Here is a 21,253-nt window from a genome sequence, read left to right as displayed (position 1 = left end):
TTCAAATTTAACAAACTCCCGTTTTCCTCTCTCTGACCATCATCTCCTAACTTGCAACATCACTTCCCTACCTACAACTCCCCCTTCCTCTACCCCTCACACCAAACTTCACAGAAGCTCTAAGTCACTAGATCTGCATCAGCTCGCTAGCTCTCTCAAACCTCTCCTCTCATCCATCACCTCCTTTTCCTGCCCTGACCAATCTATCTGCCAGTATAATTCCACCCTTACATCAGTCATTGACACTCTGGCCCCTCCAACCTTAGCTCAGAAACCACACTCTCATCCTCAGCCCTGGCATACTCCTCTGACACGATACCTACGCAGATGCTCCCGTACTGCTGAGCGACATTGGAGGAAATCTTGGAGTTCAGCTGACTTTCTTCACTACAAGTTCATCCTGAACTCCTACTATTCTGCCCTTAATCTTTAGAAGCAACAATATTTTTCTAATCTCATCTCTACTCTTTCCTCTAACCCTAAACGTCTGTTCAACACGTTCAACACTCTTCTCTGCCCACCCCCACCTCCTAACACAACCTCTCTCTCAGCTCAAGATTTTGCAAGCCACTTCAACAACAAAATTGATTCCATCAGAAGTGAAATCAGCTCTCAACATACTTCCAATCTCCCACCCCCTCAAAAGCTCACGCTCACAGAAAACCCATATATCCAAAAATGCAGCTCTTTTGCCCCTGTTAATGAGGATGAAGTTTCTGCCCTTATACTGTCCTCCCACCTCACTACCTGTCCCCTCGACCCCATCCCCTCACAGCTACTCCCCTCCCTCTCTTCTACCCTCACCCCCATACTCACACACATTTTCAACCTCTCCCTCAGCACTGGTATATTTCCCTCATCTCTAAAACATGCACTGGTCACACCTATCCTCAAATAACCTTCCCTTGATCCAACCTCCCCTTCCAATTACCGCCCTATTTCCCTACTCCCTCTTGCCTCAAAGCTCCTCGAAAAGCTAGTTTACGCACGTCTATCCCATTTCCTTACACTAAACTCTCTTCTTGACCCACTGCAATCTGGATTTTGTTCCCATCACTCTACAGAGACAGCAATTGTCAAGGTTACCAATGACCTACTTACAGCAAAATCCAAAGGCCACTTCTCTCTGCTTATCCTCCTTGACCTGTCTGCAGCCTTTGACACTGTTGACCACCCTCTTCTGCTCCAAACCCTCCAATCCTTCGGCATCTGTGACACAGCTCTCTCGTGGTTCTCTTCCTATCTGACTAACCGTACATTTAGTGTAGCCTTCTCCGGAGCATCCTCTGCCCCGTTACCACTTTCTGTTGGGGTACCTCAAGGCTCTGTCCTTGGTCCCCTTCTCTTCTCAATCTACACGTTGTCAATAGGTTCCTTAATAAAGTCCCATGGGTTTCAATACCATTTGTTTGCTGATGACACCCAAATCTACCTCTCTGCACCAGACCTACCTCCTTCCTTACTAACCCGTGTCACTAACTGTCTTTCTCACATCTCATCTTGAATGTCCTCTCACTACCTTAAGCTAAATCTCTCCAAAACTGAACTCCTTATTTTTCCCCCTTCTTCCAATATCTCCACCCCCAAAATTTCTATAACTGTTGATAATTCCATCATTACCCCTACCCCGCTCGCCCGATGTCTTGGGGTCACACTTGACTCAGATTTTTCCTTCACTCCTCACATCCAGTCCTTGGCTAAAGCCTGCCACTTCCACCTTAAAAACATTGCTAAAATTAGACATTTCCTTACACAAGGTACAACCAAGATTTTAATCCACTCTCTCATCCTTTTCCGCCTCGACTACTGCAATTCCGTCCTCTCTGGTCTACCTAGCTGCCGCATAGCTCCTTTACAATCCATTATGAATGCCTCTGCCAGGCTCATCTTCCTTACTCGTCGCTCTTCATCTGCTGCACCTCTCTGCCAATCTCTTCACTGGCTTCCTCTTGCCTCTAGGATTAAACATAAAATCCTCACCCTGACATATAAAGCTCTCAACTGCACTGCTCCCCCCTACATCTCAGAACTTGTCTCTAGATAATCTCCCTCCCGTCCCCTTCGATCAGCTCAGGATCTCCTCCTCTCCTCCTCTCTTGTTACTTCCTCACATTCACGTTTACAGGACTTCTCCAGAATGGCCCCCATCTTGTGGAATTCCCTGCCTCGCTCCATAAGACTCTCCCCTAGTTATAACAGCTTCAAGCACTCCCTAAAAACTCTACTATTCAGGGATGCATACAACTAACACTAACCTTTCCTAATGCCATTGCTTTCCCCTTGAACCCCTTAGATTGTAAGCCTATGGGCCCAGCTGTTTACAGATCGCTTCATAAGAGCCGACTACAACAGTGAAACTCTCGGCAGGGCCCTCTACCCACTTGACCCCTACAAAAGCTATCCTGTACACCGACTATGTTTACAGCGCAGCGGAATCTGTTGGCGCTCTACAAATACCTGATAATAATAATAATAATAATAGTGATGTCACGCGCAATAACGTGATGACGTCACCGTGCAACTTTATTTATACTTAACAATGTTAAGTATAGGAGCAGGGGGCATGCTGCTTAGAAGCTTGTATCTCAGGCATCTAAGCAGCTACAGACCCCCAAGATCCACAATTGGAAAGGCAACCACCTAACCTTTCCTACAGTGTAAGTCTTGGGGGTCTGAAAAAAAACAAAAAAAGTTAAAAAAATATTAGCACCCAGATGGGAAAGTGCTTAGCACTCTAAGGGTTAAACCTAACACCCTAACATAAAAACCACGTCTAAACACCCCTAATCTGCTGCCCCCGACATTGCCGCAACCTACATAATGTTATTAACCCTAATCTGCTGCCCTTAACATCGCCACCACCTATATAAAACTATTAACCCCTAATATGCCGCTCCGGATATTGCCACAACCTACATACAGTTATTAACCCCTAATCTGATGCCCCTAACATCGCTGCCAACTAAATACACTTATTAACCCCTAATCTTCCGCCCTTAACATCGCCGTCACCTACATTAAAGTTATTAACCCCTAATCTGCCGCCCCCAATTTCGCCACCACTATACTAAAGTTATTAACCTTTAAACCTCTGGCCTCCAACGTCACTAACACTAAATAAATATATTAACCCCTAAACCTAACCCTAACCCTAACGCAACACTAACCCTAACACCCCTAACTTAAATATAATTAAACAAAATCTAAATACAACTTACAATTATTACCTAAATAATACCTATTTAAAACTAAATACCTGTAAAATAAAACCTAAGCTAGTTACAAAATAACTAATAGTTATATAGGTTTTATTTTTATTTCACAGTTAAGTTTGTATGTATTTTAACTAGGTAGACTAGTTAGTAAATAGTTATTAACTATTTAATAAATACCTAGTTAAAATAAATACAAACTTACCTGTAAAATAAAACCTAACCTGCCTTATACTAAAAACTTCTGCTAGCTTCGATGAGGACTTCTGCCCACTTGGATGAAGACTTCTGCCGTTTTGATGAGGACTTCTGCCGCTTGGATGAGGATGGATGTCCGGTCTTCGAAAACAGTAAGTGGATCGTCGGGGGTTAGTTTTTTTTTTAAGAGTTTATTGTGTGGGTTTTATTTTTAGATTAGGGTTTGTGCAATGGAAAAAATCTAAATGCCCTTTTAAGGGCAATGCCCATCCAAATGCCCTTTTCAGGGCAATGGTTAACTTAGGTTTATTTAGGTTTTTATTTGGGGGATTTGTTTGTGTGGGTGGTGGGTTTTACTGTTGGGGGTTGTTTGTATTTTTTTTTTACAGGTAAAAGAGCTGATTTCTTTGGGGCAATGTCCCGCAATAGGCCCTTTTATGAGCCATTGGCAGTTTAGTATAGGCTAGGGTTTTTTTTTATTTTGGGGGGCTTTTTTATTTTGATAGGGCTATTTGATTAGGAGTAATTCATTTTTATTTTTGATGATTTCGTTTTTTATTTTATGTAATTTAGTGTTTATTTTTTTTTGTATTTTAGATAAACGTATTTGATTAATTTAATTTATTTTATTTTATTGTAATGTTAGTTTTTAGTGTAAGGCAGGTTAGGTTTTATTTCACAGGTATGTTTGTATTTATTTTAGCTAGGTAGCTAGTAAATAGTTAATAATTATTTATTAACTAGTGTACCTAGTTAAAATAAATACAAACTTACCTGTGAAATAAAAATAAATCCTAAGGTAGCTACAATATAACTATTAGTTATATATATTGTAGCTAGCTTAGGTTTTATTTTACAGGTAAGTTTTTAATTTTTAAATAGGAATTACTTAGGTAATAATAGTAAGTTTTATTTAGATTTATTTTAATTATATTTAAGTTAGGGGGTGTTAGGGTTTAGGGTTATGTTAGGGTTAGGTTTAGGGATAATAGATTTATTATAGCGGTGGTGTGGGCGGACGGCAGATTAGGGGTTAATATTATTTAAATAGTGTTTGCGATGCGGGAGGGTGGTGGTTTAGGGGTTAATAATTTTATTATAGTGGCAACAATCTCTGGAAGGAGTCAATGTTTTACAAAGGTAGTTAACCCTTTCATGCCTTACAAAAAAATCAATGGAAAAGAGCTCCTCCTAGTTTTTACTCATGATTAAAAACCACACACAAACTGTGCATAAAATATGCTTAAATTCCATACAACTTAGACAGACACAGTATGGATTCCTACCTAAGTATATTCAGAGTAATCAAAAATATGGAGACCAATCAATTTATTTATTCATACCTAATGGATGGAGTGCATCTAATTGAAATATCCAAAAAGTTTCTCTACAATTCAACAACTTTTCCCTATCTCCTCCACATCTAGGTTTTTTAATATGTTCAAGTATCTGAAAATGTATATAGATATTGGGGCCTATTTATTAAATGCCTGTCTGGCATGATCCGATCAGCAGATCATGTTCGACAGACATCGCTGAATGCGGAGAGCAATACGCTCTCCGCATTCAGCATTGCACCAGCAGCTCTTGTGAACTGCTGGTGGAATGCAGCACCCTGCAGATTCGCGGCCAATCGGCTGCTAGCAGGGGGTGTCAATCAACCCGATCGTATTGTATCGGGTTGATTTCACGCGAGTTCTGTCCGCCTCCTCAGAGCAGGCGGACAGGTTATGAAGCAGCGGTCTTTAGACCGCTGCTTCATAACTGGTGTTACTGGCGAGTCTGAAGGCTCGCCAGAAACATGGCCCTTCAAGCTCCATACGGAGCTTGATAAATGGGCCCTATTGTGTCCTGCCTCTAAGAAATGGCGAGATACTGGAGCCTTTTCATTTTTAGTTTGTATATTGGACTCATTTATTCTGTCCCTTATCCTCTGAGTTGATTCACCTATGTACATTTTTGCACAAAGACCCTTGATTAAATCAACTATGGGATCAATTTATCAATCATGTCCACCTGACCTCACTAAATGCAGTCAGCATATGCTGTCGGCATCTAAAATTGCACAAGCATTTGTTGTGAAATGCTTGTGCAATGCTGTCCCCTGCACATTCGCGACCAATCAGCCGCTAGCAGGGGTGTCAATCATCCTGATCATATGACCGCTGGTTCTTTACTTATGTTTCCGGAGAGCCGGAAACTTCGGGGGTAGAACGCAGCATCCACTGCTTATTAAATCTTCCCCTATATATTTTGTGTTATAGGTAAAGCCATTAACTTCAGTCCGATTTCTGTATTAAAAAATATTCACCTTTTGTAAAGGCTGTTGAAATGACAACACCCCAAACATGAATAACAACCCTATCTAAGAGTACCCAAAAAGATGTATCTTACATTTTTAACAGGTCCAATGTCAACTTGTATTAGGAGTACCCAAAAAGATTTGTCCAACATGCCCATTTCCTGCAGTCTAGAGTCAATACATTTCTCATCTGAGACAATCTTCTTTAACCTCATTAATTGGCTTTTAGGGAGAATCTTCAATAAGCCTGGGGGATAGGCACTGTAGTAATGTAGGAAGCTATTCCTGTCACTGTTTTGTTCTTTATAAATCAGTTTTAAACCAATATAAAGCGGTGTCCAAAAAGTCTACTGATATTTCACTATTAGTAACTTAAAATTTTATATGTGAAGAAGATACAGTATTCAATTCTGCAACAAATGTCCTCAGGTACTCTATGTCACCCTCCATATGTCAAAGATATTGTCTATAAAATGAAATCAACAAATACCATGTGGAAAAAAAAATTAATTAGTATATATTAACTAATGGAGGTATGGAAAAGTTGTTGAAATGCAAAGATTTTTTTGGATATTTCAGTTAGACGCTCTCTATCCATTAGGTATGAATAAAGATATTGATTTATCTCTATATTTTTGATTGTTTTATATTTATTTATTTAGGAAGGGAATTTCTGCATATTTTATGTATAGTTTGTGTGTGTTTTCTTAATCATGAGTAAATACAAGGCAGAGCTTTTTTCATTAGTTTTTTTGTAAGGAATGCAAAGGATTAACTACCTGTGTAACAAATTAACTCCTCCCTAGGTGTGTAAAAAAGGTGGATTATACACTTTTGCAATATACAACATAATTAACGTTGAATAGACCGAAACATCATTGTTTATATGCTGTTCCAATAAAGGAGAAAACATTTTTTGGATATGTTGTGGTGCTGCTGCCATTTGTTGAATTGCTGAAGGTGAGGGTCCTTACAGAATCCTGCAGCTTGCACTCATTTTGGGACTTGTGGATACTGGGCACTTACTACTTTCTGTTGTCTACCCATATTGAACCTGTATTTCCTGCACATACCCTTGGCTTGTCTATGTATACTGAACCTGCGTTTCCTGCCCACATCCTTGACAGCTACCTGGCTTGACCTTTAAATTATCTTTCCATACTAATCTTGTGTTTCCTGCTCAGGTCGTTGACTTGTCTGTTCATGTTAAGCCTCTGGTACCTTGCCTGACCTTTCACTTATCTATCCATATTAAGATCGTGCTTCCTGCCCTGACATTTTACTTCCCTATCTATATTGAACCTGTGCTATTTATCTGGACCTTTTGCTTGTCTCTGTCTATTGAACCATTGTTTCCTACCTTTACATTTGGCTGGTCTCACCTTGAGTTTTGCCTGTTATATTTGCGTACAGTTTGTACAATCATTTTTTTTTTTTAATCAAGCAAATATATATATATATATATATATATATATATATATATATATATAAATATATATGTGTGTGTATATATATATATATATATATATATATATATATGTGTGTGTGTGTATATATATATATATATATATATATAATTAAGTGTTTCAAATTAACTTATAATTTGCTTCCAAATCTCTGAATGGTTTCACAGAATTCCCCTTGGAGTTCAGTGTAATAATATTGATCTGTGTGTGTGTTTTTTTTTTAATTCTGATAGATGTGTTTGTAGGATCAATGGGGATTTATGAACAAGGTAGTTAAAAGTAGAAGGTGTTAGCTACAATTTATTGCTAAAGTGAAACCTTGTTTTCAAGTTAGTTTCTCAGATCTTATCAGACCAAGCTGTTATTTGAACACCTTTAAGTATCATATACATATATACAACAATCCATACTATGCTAGGAAATTTAAAGGTCTCCTTTCTAAGTATATGGACCTTTGACTGACTGTGTGCAAAGTTAAGTTTTTCTAAAACTCAACAGTTTGTTTTTTTTTAGTTTTTTTTTTTTTATATTTCCAATGTTCTACAGATCCACAGTGCTTCCAGGTAGTATGTAACACGTTTAAAAAGCTGGTATTACATAAAATTGGTTACACAAAGGTATTGATAGATAAGAAACACTAATTAGATATACTGTATATATATATATATATATATATATATATATATATATATATATATATATATATATATATATACTCATGTGCATTAAACTGTAATGTATATAGTAATAAATTAATTTCATACATAAAACCTTGTATTAATGAAAGTCATGTAAATGTATAAAATACCTATATTTGTACCACATATATTTTGACTTCATGTGGCACAAAATTACTCTTGTCCATAACAACTTTTTCTACTCATAATGATGCTCTTATATATATATATATATATATATATATATATATATATATATATATATATATATATATATATATATATATATATTTTAAATAAATCATAAACATTATAACCAACTTGCTTTTCTATACAACCTGTATTTATTTTTTTAATTAATTCTACTAATAACATTCAAGCCATATATTGGTTTAATAAGGGCTGTCCTCTACTGGCTTACTTATAAAAATTGTATGTTCTCTCTGTAGGGACAAACCACAGTTCTTTCATCTAAGCATATTTATGATCACTACACTGTTGGAAGAACTTGCAAAACACTGAAGGCTATAAATGTAAATATAACTGTAAGTACATAAATCATATGAATATCTGGCTTTATGGAAAGGGTGTGGAATTGGGTCTAAACAGTGTGGAAATTTGGCTTAAGCTATGTCTTTAAAATTGTAAATGGCCAATATAATTTGAAGTAAAATAATGGTTTCCATACTCTAAACCTATTTATGTTTCTGTATTTTAGCATATGTACTGCCCCCTTCAGGTTTGCATAGGAAGTTCTGCAATTAGTTACTTAAAAGTAGTCATTAAATACGCTTATTGACCTCTGTGCAAAATTGATTTTTCTAAAACCTAATATTGTTATTTTTAATACACGTATTTGCTTTTTTTTCTTCGTAAAATCTTTTCTGAATCTGATTAAATATAAAACAAAAATGTAAACTAACGATAATTAATTATTGGCTAGATTACGAGTTGTGCGTTAAGGTAAAAAAGCAGCGTTAACAGGTCCTAACGCTGCTTTTTTATGCCCGCTGGTAATACGAGTCTTGCAGGTTTAGGGGCCCGCACACTTTTTTGGCCTTACCGCAAAACCGGCTTACGTAAACTTTGTAAACTCTTTTTTCTATGGGACTTTCATAGCGCCGGTATTACGAGTCTGTCCTGGGAGGCCAAAATGTGACGGGACACCCTCTACCTCAAAGATCCCTAACGCATTCTAAAGTCAGTAGTTATGAGTTTTACACTAAAATGCCGTAGCATAAAACTCATAACTAAAGTGCTAAAAAGTACACTAACACCCATAAACTACCTATTAACCCCTAAACCGAGGCCCTCCCGCATCGCAAACACTATAACAAAATGATTAACCCCTGATTTGCTGCTCCGGACATCGCTGCCACTAGAATAAACATATTAACCCCTAAACCGCCGCACTTTCACCTCGCAAACACTATTTAAATATTATTAACACCCAACGTCGCCGCCACTATATTAAATTTATTAACCTCTAAACCTGTCTAACCCTAACACACCCTAACTTAAATATAATTTAAATAAATCTAAATAAAATTACTATCATATACTAAATTATTCCTATTTAAAACTAAATACTTACCTGTAAAATAAACCCTAGGGTTCATTTTTATTTTACAAGCAAGTTTGTATTTAGTTTAACTAGGTAGAATAGTTATTAAATAGTTATTAACTATTTAATAACTACCTAGCTAAAATAAATACAAATTTACCTGTAAAATAAAACCTAACCCATGTTACAAAAACACCTAACACTACACTACAATTAAATACATTTCTAAATTAAATACAATTAAATAAATTAAATTAAATTAGCTAAATCACAAAAAAAACCCATTAAATTACAGAAAATAAAAAAAACTAATTACAGATCTTTAAACTAATTACACATAATCTAATAGCCCTATCAAAATAAAAAAGCCCACCCAAAATAAAAAAAAAACCCTAGCCTAAACTAAACTACCAATTGCCCTTAAAAGGGCCTTTTTGCGGGGCATTGCCCCAAAGAAATCAGCTCTTTTACCTGTAATACAAACACCCCCCAACAGTAAAACCCACCACCCACACAAACAACCCCCCAAATAAAATACTAACTAAAAAAACCTAAGCTCCCCATTGCCCTGAAATGGGCATTTGGATGGGCATTGCCCATAAAAAGGGCATTTAGCTCTATTGCAGCCCAAAGTCCCTAATCTAAAAAATAAATCCACCCAATACACCCTTAAAAAAATCCTAACACTAACCCCCGAAGATTCACTTACCGGGAGAAGTCTTCATCCAATCGGCAAGATGTCCTCAACGAAGCCGGCAGAAGTGGTCCTCCAGACGGGCAGAAGTGGTCCTCCAGACAGGCAGAAGTGGTCCTCCAGATGGGCAGAATTCTTCGTCCAGACAGCATCTTCTATCTTCATCCTTCTGGCGAGGAGCTGGTCCATCTTCAAGACATCTGACGCGGAGCATCCTCTTCAAACAACGTCTTCTTCGTAATGAATATTACTTTAAGTGACATCATCCAAGATGGCATCCCTTAGATTCCGATTGGATGATACAATTCTATCAGCCAATTGGAATTAAGGTAGAAAAAATCCTATTGGCTGATGCAATCAGCCAATAGGATTGAACTTCAATCCTATTGGCTGATCCAATCAGCCAATAGGATTGATCTTGCATTCTATTGGCTGATTGGAACAGTCAATAGAATGCCAGCTCAATCCTATTGGCTGATTGCATCAGCCAATAGGATTTTTTCTACCTTAATTCCGATTGGCTGATAGAATTCTATCAGCCAATCGGAATCTAAGGGATGCCATCTTGGATGACGTCACTTAAAGTGATATTCATTATGAAGAAGACGTCGTTTGAAGAGGATTCTCCGCGTTGCATGTCTTGAAGATGGACCCGCTCCGCGCCGGAAGGATGAAGATAGAAGATGCTGTCTGGATGAAGACTTCTGCCCATCTGGAGGACCACTTCTGCCCATCTGGAGGACCACTTCTGCAGGCTTCGTTGAGGACATCTTGCCGCTTGGATGAAGACTTCTCCCGGTAAGTGAATCTTCAGGGGTTACTGTTAGGATTTGTTTAAGGGTGTATTGGGTGGGTTTATTTTTTAGATTAGGGATTTTGGTCTGCAATAGAGCTAAATGCCCTTTTAAGGGCAATGCCCATCCAAATGCCCTTTTCAGGGCAATGGGGAGCTTAGGTTTTTTTAGTTAGTATTTTATTTGGGGGGTTGGTTGTGTGGGTGGTGGGTTTTACTGTTGGGGGGGGTTGTATTTTAGGCCATTTTAGTTTAGGCTAGGGTTTTTTTTATTTTCAGGGGACTTTTTTATTTTGATAGGGCTATTAGTTTAGGTGTAATTAGTTTAAAGATCTGTAATTTGTTTTTTATTTTCTGTAATTTAGTGTTTTTTGTGATTTAGCTAATTTAATTTAATTTAATTTATTTAATTGTATTTAATTTAGGAAATTGATTTAATTATAGTGTAGTGTTAGGTGTTATTGTAACTTAGGTTAGGTTTTATTTTACAGGTAAATTTGTATTTATTTTAGCAAGGTAGTTATTAAATAGTTAATAACTATTTAATAACTATTCTACCTAGTTAAAATAAATACAAACTTACCTGTAAAATAAAAATAAATCCTAAGCTAGCTACAATGTAACTATTAGTTATATTGTAGCTATCTTAGGGTTTATTTTATAGGTAAGTATTTAGTTTTAAATAGGAATAATGTAGTTAATGATAGTAATTTTATTTAGATTTATGTAAATTATATTTAAGTTAGGGCGTGTTAGGGTTAGACTTAGATTTAGGAGTTAATACATTTAATATAGTGGCAGCAACGTTGGGGGTGGCAGATTAGGGGTTAATAAGTGTAGGTAGGTTGCGGCGACCTTGGGGGCAGGAGATTAGGGGTTAATAAATATAATGTAGCTGTCAGCGATGTTGGGGGCAGCAGATCAGGGGTTAATAAGTATAATGTAGGTGGCGGCGGTGTCTGGAGCGGCAGATTAGTGGTTAATAAGTATAATGTAGGTGCCTGCGATGTTGGGGGCGGAAGATTAGGGGTTAATAAGTATAAGATTAGGGGTGTTTAGACTCAGGGTTCATGTTAGGGTGTTAGGTGTAAACATAAAACGTGTTTCCCCATAGGAATCAATAGGGCTGCGTTACTGAGTTTTACACTGCTTTTTGGCAGGTGTTAGACTTTTTCTCAGCCGGCTCTCCCCATTGATGTCTGTGGGGAAATCGTGCACAAGCACTTACGACCAGCTCACCACTGACTTAAAGGATTACTTTCTGTTATAATTTTTAAGATAAACAACTAACATATTAAAGTTAATAAACATTAATTAAAACCTACTGACCTATATTTTCTCCAAAACGAAGTTTCATAACGTTCTAAAAGTTATATCTTTTATTCCCCGATGATGTCACGTTATCCTGCCCACTATTTTCAGCACTGAGTGTTCAAAATACTTAAACCAATAACTTTTTGTTTAAAGCGCCATTTTGAAACCTAGGTATTGTAAACGGATTGGTACAGAGCAAAGGATACCCACGGAGTGGGTTTGGAAAACAATTAAATTTGCAGACAAGATTTCTGAAATACGGTAGAGATATGTTAATGAAATGCTATTGATAAAAAGCGTATTTGGGGTCGTTAGTTAGTAACAGGCATAGAAAATATTTACTTACAGTGGCCCTTTAAGCAGCGCTGGTATTGGAGTGCGGTAAGAAGCTCAATTTTGCTCTACGCTCAAATACCAGCTCTGTAGGTAAGTGAGCGGTGAGACAAAATTGCTCGTTAGCACCGCATAGCTCCTAACGCAAAACTCGTAATCTAGCCGTATCTGTTTTGAATGGAATATGCTCTATTTTTTATTGTATAATATGTATATTGATAATTGTATAATATATTTCCTTCTAAATATCTGTTTGAAATTTTAAAAAAAATGCATGTTGAAATTTAAAAATCCTCTTAATAACAGGGGCACTTTAATTCATTAAACTTTACATTGAAGCTTCTTTTTTAAAAATACTTAACTTTTCTTTATGGAAAGCAGACCGGTGATCCTCCGCTCGCAGCTCCTGCTATCGAGGACAAATCCCGCTTCCTCCAATTGTTATTGCCTCCTTTGTCATCCAGCTCCTGAGGCCACGCAACGATTGGAGGAACCCGGATTTGTCATCGATCTGCTATATACAGCAGGAGTTGCGGGCGGAGGATTGCCAGTCTGTTTTCCAAAAAGAAAAAGTGAGGCCTAGATTTGAAGTTCGGCGGTAGCCGTCAAAACCAGCGTTAGAGGCTCCTAACGCTGGTTTTGGCCGCCCGCTGGTATTTGGAGTCAGTGATTAAAGGGTCTAACGCTCACTTTTCAGCCGCGACTTTTCCATACCGCAGATCCCCCTACGCCATTTGCGTATCCTATCTTTTCAATGGGATCTTTCTAACGCTGGTATTTAGAGTCGTTTCTGAAGTGAGCGTTAGAGCTCTAACGACAAAATTCCAGCCGCCTGAAAATAGCAGGAGTTAAGAGCTTTCTGGCTAACGCCGGTTCATAAAGCTCTTAACTACTGTACCCTAAAGTACACTAACACCCATAAACTACCTATGTACCCCTAAACCGAGCTCCCCCCACATCGCCGCCACTCGATTAAAATTTTTAACCCCTAATCTGCCGACCGCCACCTACGTTATACTTATGTACCCCTAATCTGCTGCCCCTAACCCCGCCGACCCCTGTATTACATTTATTAACCCCTAACCTGCCCCCCACAACGTCGCCGCCAGCTACTTAAAATAATTAACCCCTAATCTTCCGACCGCAAAGCGCCGCCACCTACGTTATCCCTATGTACCCCTAATCTGCTACCCCTAACACCGCCGACCCCTATATAATATTTATTAACCCCTAATCTGCCCCCCTCAACGTCGCCGACACCTGCCTACACTTATTAACCCCTAATCTGCCGAGCGGACCTGAGCGCTACTATAATAAAGTTATTAACCCCTAACCCGCCTCACTAACCCTATCATAAATAGTATTAACCCCTAATCTGCCCTCCCTAACATCGCCGACACCTACCTTCAATTATTAACCCCTAATCTGCCGAGCGGACCTCACCGCTACTATAATAAATGTATTAACCCCTAAAGCTAAGTCTAACCCTAATACTAACACCCCCCTAAGTTAAATATAATTTACATCTAACGAAATTAATTAACTCTTATTAAATAAATGATTCCTATTTAAAGCTAAATACTTACCTGTAAAATAAATCCTAATATAGCTACAATATAAATTATAATTATATTATAGCTATTTTAGGATTAATATTTATTTTACAGGCAACTTTTTAATTATTTTAACCAGGTACAATAGCTATTAAATAGTTAAGAACTATTTAATAGTTACATAGTTAAAATAATAACAAATTTACCTGTAAAATAAATCCTAACCTAAGATATAATTAAACCTAACACTACCCTATCAATAAATTAATTAAATAAACTACCTACAATTACCTACAATTAACCTAACACTACACTATCAATAAATTAATTAAACACAATTGCTAAAAAAAAAATACAATTAAATAAACTAGCTAAAGTACAAAAAATAAAAAAGAACTAAGTTACAAAAAATAATAAAATATTTACAAACATAAGAAAAATATTACAACAATTTTAAACTAATTACACCTACTCTAAGCCCCCTAATAAAATAACAAAGACCCCCAAAATAAAAAATTCCCTACCCTATTCTAAATTAAAAAAGTTACAAGCTCTTTTACCTTACCAGCCCTGAACAGGGCCCTTTGCGGGGCATGCCCCAAGAATTTCAGCTCTTTTGCCTGTAAAAGAATAAATACAATACCCCCCCCCCAACATTACAACCCACCACCCACATACCCCTAATCTAACCCAAACCCCCCTTAAATAAACCTAACACTAAGCCCCTGAAGATCTTCCTACCTTGTCTTCACCATACCAGGTTCACCGATCCGTCCTGGCTCCAACATCTTCATCCAACCCAAGCGGGGGTTGGCGATCCATCATCCGGTGCTGAAGAGGTCCAGAAGAGGCTCCAAAGTCTTCCTCCTATCCGGCAAGAAGAGGACATCCGGACCGGCAAACATCTTCTCCAAGCGGCATCTTCAATCTTCTTCCATCCGGTGCGGAGCGGGTCCATCTTGAAGCAGGCGACGCGGATCCATCCTCTTCTTCCGTTGTCTCCCGACGAATGACGGTTCCTTTAAGGGACGTCATCCAAGATGGCGTCCCTCGAATTCCGATTGGCTGATAGGATTCTATCAGCCAATCGGAATTAAGGTAGGAATTTTCTGATTGGCTGATGGAATCAGCCAATCAGAATCAAGTTCAATCCGATTGGCTGATCCAATCAGCCAATCAGATTGAGCTCGCATTCTATTGGCTGATCGGAAAAGCCAATAGAATGCGAGCTCAATCTGATTGGCTGATTGGATCAGCCAATCGGATTGAACTTGATTCTGATTGGCTGATTCCATCAGCCAATCAGAAAATTCCTACCTTAATTCCGATTGGCTGATAGAATCCTATCAGCCAATCGGAATTCGAGGGACGCCATCTTGGATGACGTCCCTTAAAGGAACAGTCATTCGTCGGGAGACAACGGAAGAAGAGGATGGATCCGCGTCGCCTGCTTCAAGATGGACCCGCTCCGCACCGGATGGAAGAAGATTGAAGATGCCGCTTGGAGAAGATGTTTGCCGGTCCGGATGTCCTCTTCTTGCCGGATAGGAGGAAGACTTTGGAGCCTCTTCTGGACCTCTTCAGCACCGGATGATGGATCGCCAACCCCCGCTTGGGTTGGATGAAGATGTTGGAGCCAGGACGGATCGGTGAACCTGGTATGGTGAAGACAAGGTAGGAAGATCTTCAGGGGCTTAGTGTTAGGTTTATTTAAGGGGGGTTTGGGTTAGATTAGGGGTATGTGGGTGGTGGGTTGTAATGTTGGGGGGGGGGGTATTGTATTTATTCTTTTACAGGCAAAAGAGCTGAAATTCTTGGGGCATGCCCCGCAAAGGGCCCTGTTCAGGGCTGGTAAGGTAAAAGAGCTTGTAACTTTTTTAATTTAGAATAGGGTAGGGAATTTTTTATTTTGGGGGTCTTTGTTATTTTATTAGGGGGCTTAGAGTAGGTGTAATTAGTTTAAAATTGTTGTAATATTTTTCTTATGTTTGTAAATATTTTATTATTTTTTGTAACTTAGTTCTTTTTTATTTTTTGTACTTTAGCTAGTTTATTTAATTGTATTTTTTTTTAGCAATTGTGTTTAATTAATTTATTGATAGTGTAGTGTTAGGTTAATTGTAGGTAATTGTAGGTAGTTTATTTAATTAATTTATTGATAGGGTAGTGTTAGGTTTAATTATATCTTAGGTTAGGATTTATTTTACAGGTAAATTTGTTATTATTTTAACTAGGTAACTATTAAATAGTTCTTAACTATTTAATAGCTATTGTACCTGGTTAAAATAATTAAAAAGTTGCCTGTAAAATAAATTTTAATCCTAAAATAGCTATAATATAATTATAATTTATATTGTAGCTATATTAGGATTTATTTTACAGGTAAGTATTTAGCTTTAAATAGGAATCATTTATTTAATAAGAGTTAATTAATTTCGTTAGATGTAAATTATATTTAACTTAGGGGGGTGTTAGTATTAGGGTTAGACTTAGCTTTAGGGGTTAATACATTTATTATAGTAGCGGTGAGGTCCGCTCGGCAGATTAGGGGTTAATAATTGAAGGTAGGTGTCGGCGATGTTAGGGAGGGCAGATTAGGGGTTAATACTATTTATGATAGGGTTAGTGAGGCGGATTAGGGGTTAATAACTTTATTATATTAGCGCTCAGGTCCGCTCGGCAGATTAGGAGTTAATAAGTGTAGGCAGGTGTCGGCGACGTTGAGGGGGGCAGATTAGGGGTTAATAAATATAATATAGGGGTCGGCGGTGTTAGGGGTAGCAGATTAGGGGTACATAGGGATAACGTAGGTTGCGGCGGTTTACGGAGCGGCAGATTAGGGGTTAAAAAAAATATGCAGGTGTCAGCGATAGCGGGGGCGGCAGATTAGGGGTTAATAAGTGTAAGGTTAGGGGTGTTTAGACTCGGGGTACATGTTAGAGTGTTAGGTGCAGACGTAGGAAGTGTTTCCCCATAGGAAACAATGGGGCTGCGTTAGGAGCTGAACGCTGCTTTTTTGCAGGTGTTAGGTTTTTTTTCAGCTCAAACAGCCCCATTGTTTCCTATGGGAGAATCGTGCACGAGCACGTTTTTGAGGCCGGCCGTGTCCGTAAGCAACTCTGGTATCGAGAGTTGCATTTGCGGTAAAAATGCTCTACGCTCCTTTTTTGGAGCCTAACGCAGCATTTGATTAAACTCTCGATACCAGAGTTAAATTTATGGTGCGGCCAGAAAAAAGCCCACGGAGCGTTAACAGCCCTTTTACGGCCGAACTCCAAATCTAGGCCTGAGGAGTATTTAAAAAAGAAGCTTCAATGTAAAGTTTAATGAATGAAAGTGCCCCTGATTTTAAGAGGATTTTTAGATACCGGACACTTATTCATTAAAATTTACATTCACTTTAAATCGTTTAAATAAAATAATTAAAACATGCATTTTTTTTATTTCAAACAGATATTTAGAAGGAAATATATTATACAATTACCAATATACATATTATACAATAAAAAATAGAGCATATTTCATTCAAAACTGATTGTTAATTAATTAACTTTATTTTACATTTTTGTTTTATATTTAATCAGATTCATAAAATATTTTACAAAGAGAAAAAAAAGCAAATACGTGTATTAAGAAGTTTAATGAATGAAAGTGCTCCTTTTTTTTAAGAGTATTTTTAGATACCAGGCACTTTACATTCACTTTAAGAACAATCCTTGTTTTGTTTTAATTTATTGCCAAATTATGTGATAGATAAGAAATTCAAACTGTTATTTGTGTTTTGGAGATTTCCAGTGTACCAGTTTAATCTTTATTACATTTATGTGATCAGGGCTCCATTTACCTGTGAATGGCTTTTAAATGTTTAGCACAGACTTTGGAAAAATATTGATACAACACTAAAAGTGATGCATTGGTAAAGTGTCAGACCACCCAAAGGTGTGCAATACATTCAGTGTCTTTTATTTTTGGCATTTAAAGGTACCATAAAGTCATGTGTGTGTGTGAGAGTATGTGTGTGTGAGTGTATGTGTGTGTGTGTATGTGTGTGAGTGTGTGTGAGAGAGTATGTGTGTGTGAGTGTATGTGGGTGAGTATGTGTGTGTGTGTGTGTGAGAGAGTATGTGTGGGTGAGCGTATGTGTGAGAGAGTATGTGTGTGTGAGTGTATGTGTGTAAGTATGTGTGTGTATGTAAGAGAGTATGTGTGTGTGATAGAGAGTATGTGTGTGAGTGTATGTGTGTGTGAGTGTATGTGTATGAGTATGTGTGTGTGTGTGAGAGAGAGTATGTGCATATGTGTATGTGTGTGAGTATGTGTCTGTATGTAAGAGAATATGTGTGTGTGAGCGTATGTGTGTGAGTGTATGTGTGTGTGAGTGTATGATTATGTGTGTGTGTGAGAGAGGCATCACATCTGGATACAAGGAGAAGATTCTACCATCTATATATACCCCCAGTGCGGCATACTTACCTCATTAGATTGAGGTAATATCTGGTAAGGGTATTATATACCATCTATTTACTGCATATCAACTTTATGTGAAGATTTACTACGGGCTGTATACTTTCTAAAGACTCATATGAACATTGTTTCACAATTTATTCATTTTTTAGCATTATTTATTTTACTATATATTTTTTTATATTCTTTTAATTGTCATTATTCTTTAATCTATTATCCATTTCTTTCACTCATATTCCCATACACTACCCATATTTTAATGGATATATAGGCGCTGTATCAACCCTTGTATATACATTTACACTTACTGACTGGGACCATACATCTCAACCAGTACTTGTCTTATATAGCTGCCACTATACCCTACACAATATTGACTAGCGCCAACTATAGAGTATTACTTGTGTCTACCCAGTGTACTGAGTGAACACATTTTACTTGCTTCTCTCTCTCTCTCTCTCTCTCTCTCTCTCTCTCTCTCTATATATATATATATATATATATATATATATATATATATATATATATATATATATATATATATATATATATATATATGGGCATTGGAGCCCTTTGCAGTTAAGTAGATGAAGCATGTAAAGTCATCTTTACGCAAAATTTAAAGTTTTTAACTGTGTATTTATTGTAAATATTTGACATTCCAATGTTCTTCTCATAAGAGAACTCATATTCACTAAGCATTTTAGCAGTTCTTTTTGATTTATCTCACAAGCTCCATGCAGATAAAGGCCTAGATTTGGAGTTCGGCGGTAGCCGTCAAAACCAGCGTTAGAGGCTCCTAACGCTGGTTTTGGCCGCCCGCTGGTATTTGGAGTCAGTGATTAAAGGGTCTAACGCTCACTTTTCAGCCGCGACTTTTCCATACCGCAGATCCCCCTACGCCATTTGCGTATCCTATCTTTTCAATGGGATCTTTCTAACGCCGGTATTTAGAGTCGTTTCTGAAGTGAGCGTTAGAGCTCTAACGACAAAACTCCAGCCGCCTGAAAATAGCAGTTAAGAGCTTTCTGGCTAACGCCGGTTCATAAAGCTCTTAACTACTGTACCCTAAAGTACACTAACACCCATAAACTACCTATGTACCCCTAAACCGAGGTCCCCCCACATCGCCGCCACTCGATTAAAATTTTTAACCCCTAATCTGCCGACCGCCACCTACGTTATACTTATGTACCCCTAATCTGCTGCCCCTAACCCCGCCGACCCCTATATTACATTTATTAACCCCTAACCTGCCCCCCACAACGTCACCGCCAGCTACTTAAAATAATTAACCCCTAATCTTCCGACCGCAAAGCGCCGTCACCTACGTTATCCCTATGTACCCCTAATCTGCTGCCCCTAACACCGCCGACCCCTATATTATATTTATTAACCCCTAATCTGCCCCCCTCAACGTCGCCGACACCTGCCTACACTTATTAACCCCTAATCTGCCGAGCGGACCTGAGCGCTACTATAATAAAGTTATTAACCCCTAACCCGCCTCACTAACCCTATAATAAATAGTATTAACCCCCTAATCTGCCCTCCCTAACATCGCCGACACCTAACTTCAATTATTAACCCATAATCTGACGACCGGAGCTCACCGCTATTCTAATAAATGTATTAACCCCTAAAGCTAAGTCTAACCCTAACACTAACACCCCCATAACTTAAATATAATTTACATCTAACGAAATAAATTAACTCTTATTAAATAAATGATTCCTATTTAAAGCTAAATACTTACCTGTAAAATAAATCCTAATATAGCTACAATATAAATTATAATTATATTATAGCTATTTTAGGATTAATATTTATTTTACAGGCAACTTTGTAATTATTTTAACCAGGTACAATAGCTATTAAATAGTTAAGAACTATTTAATAGTTACCTAGTTAAAATAATAACAAATTTACCTGTAAAATAAATCCTAACCTAAGATATAATTAAGGGAGGGCAGATTAGGGGTTAATACTATTTATGATAGGGTTAGTGAGGCGGGTTAGGGGTTAATAACTTTATTATAGTAGCGGTGCGGTCCGCTCGGCAGATTAGGGGTTAATAAGTGTAGGCAGGTGTCGGCGACGTTGAGGGGGCAGATTAGGGGTTAATAAATATAATATAGGGGTTGGCGATGTTAGGGCAGCAGATTAGGGGTACATAGGGATAACGTAGGTTGCGGCGGTTTACGGAGCGGCAGATTAGGGGTTAAAAAAAATATGCAGGGGTCAGCGATAGCGGGGGCGGCAGAATAGGGGTTAATAAGTGTAAGGTTAGGGGTGTTTAGACTCGGGGTACATGTTAGAGTGTTAGGTGCAGACGTAGGAAGTGTTTCCCCATAGGAGACAATGGGGCTGCGTTAGGAGCTGAACGCTGCTTTTTTGCAGGTGTTAGGTTTTTTTTCAGCTCAAACAGCCCCATTGTTTCCTATGGGAGAATCGTGCACGAGCACGTTTTTGAGGCTGGCCGCATCCGTAAGCAACTCTGGTATCGAGAGTTGCATTTGCGGAAAAAATGCTCTACGCTCCTTTTTTGGAGCCTAACGCAGCATTTGTTTGAACTCTCGATACCAGAGTTAAATTTATGGTGCGGCCAGAAAAAAGCCCGCGGAGCGTTAACAGCCCTTTTACCGCCAAACTCCAAATCTAGGCCAAAGTTTGTTAAAAGTTC

The sequence above is a fragment of the Bombina bombina genome, chromosome 5, assembly GCF_027579735.1.
Source record: "Bombina bombina isolate aBomBom1 chromosome 5, aBomBom1.pri, whole genome shotgun sequence".
NCBI lineage: Eukaryota > Metazoa > Chordata > Amphibia > Anura > Bombinatoridae > Bombina > Bombina bombina.
The sequence above is the reverse complement of the archived record's forward strand: the minus strand, read 5'-3'. Positions refer to the sequence as shown.